Genomic DNA, 1268 nt, shown 5'->3' on the forward strand with positions numbered 1-1268 from the left:
ATGATGAGGGAGCGGAAAGATTAGTATTGAACCACCAATGGATTTCAGCCGCACTGTCCCTTTTAACCGCGCAATGGCAAGAAATAAGAACATTACAATAAATAACAGAAGGTAACAGTTGAGATGGTTCGAGTCACAATTATCAAATCACAGGTTAACGTCACCAAATTAAGTTATTATGAATGCGCATCTTCTAATTCATATTTTGTACTAACTAGCACATAGTTGGTGTATGTAATAAACGTGTCTAGGTATATGACAGTAGTATTTATTGTTAGCCCTTCTCTTAAAAGTCGACATATGGAGAATTTCGTGTCAAGAGAGAATTACAAACATACAGAAGTCATACACATGAAACCTGAATCCACCCTTCAACATAGTCAGTTGAATCTGAGCGCTGAAATTATATCTGTTTGCAACGCAAACTTGTCACATAGAAAAGTTAGCCTAAGCCTAACAAAGTTATATCGTACGTGTTTTTGAAGACCGCAAAAGGATGTGAATTGCGAAATAAGGCTGACAGATGGAACGAGCAGAGCGCGCGAGCAGGTCACGTTCGTGTGGACATTCTGCTCTTTCCCGCCCTCTGCTGCACTAGTACAGCAATGCTCAGTGTCTGTTTACTTTGGAATAAATCTACATAAAAAGCGCATGTGACCAAAAACGGCCCATGCTAACAGACCTGTACTATCTGGAATATTTTGATAGTTACTGTAGAAAGGATAACTACAGAGGCAAAGCACACCGGTGAAAAGGTGTGACCAGCAAAGAGGTACAGTAGGGCAGCTGGTAAGGGGCCCATCGTCTTCAAGCCGATGCCAGGCGTTTGGGTCTGTTGGGATATCTCCCGCTCAATAAACACAAACACCACGCGTATCATCCTCGTTGGTTATTGGTTATGTTTTTATTATATTTACAGTCAATTTGTTATAAATATAATACATCATTTTTGAGGAGCCGTCATGTCTTCACACTTACACAGCTCAATAGTATGTGGGAGATGGAAGAGATAGATAAATCAATGATTAATTTGTAGAAAATTAAAACAATTCATGTGGAAATAGCACAGCTTAAACACAAACAAACACACGTGCGCACGCACGCGCACACACACAGACACACACACACACAGCAGCCATGTCCGGGGTCACTGGGCAGCAGTTGTCCTGTGATTGTACAGTGTCCTTGACGACTGTGTCTCTTAGCATCACATGTCGTCACGGAGTCCTTTTCCTGTGAGAGGACGGTGGCTCTTCTTATCAGCGGCT

General features: G+C 41.9%; 1 protein-coding gene across 1 annotated transcript in view; it reads right to left on the reverse strand.

Moving 5' to 3' along the window:
• Positions 1-885: 885 nt before the first annotated feature.
• Positions 886-1268, reverse strand: part of trappc8 (trafficking protein particle complex subunit 8) — a 40857-nt gene continuing 40474 nt past the window's right edge. The window contains exon 31 of the mRNA XM_062555318.1: positions 886-1268. This exon is cut by the window's right edge and continues 1566 nt beyond it. The gene's annotated coding sequence lies outside the window, so the exon portion shown is untranslated.

This window comes from Sardina pilchardus, chromosome 15 (genome assembly GCF_963854185.1).
Source record: "Sardina pilchardus chromosome 15, fSarPil1.1, whole genome shotgun sequence".
NCBI classification, from domain to species: domain Eukaryota; kingdom Metazoa; phylum Chordata; class Actinopteri; order Clupeiformes; family Clupeidae; genus Sardina; species Sardina pilchardus.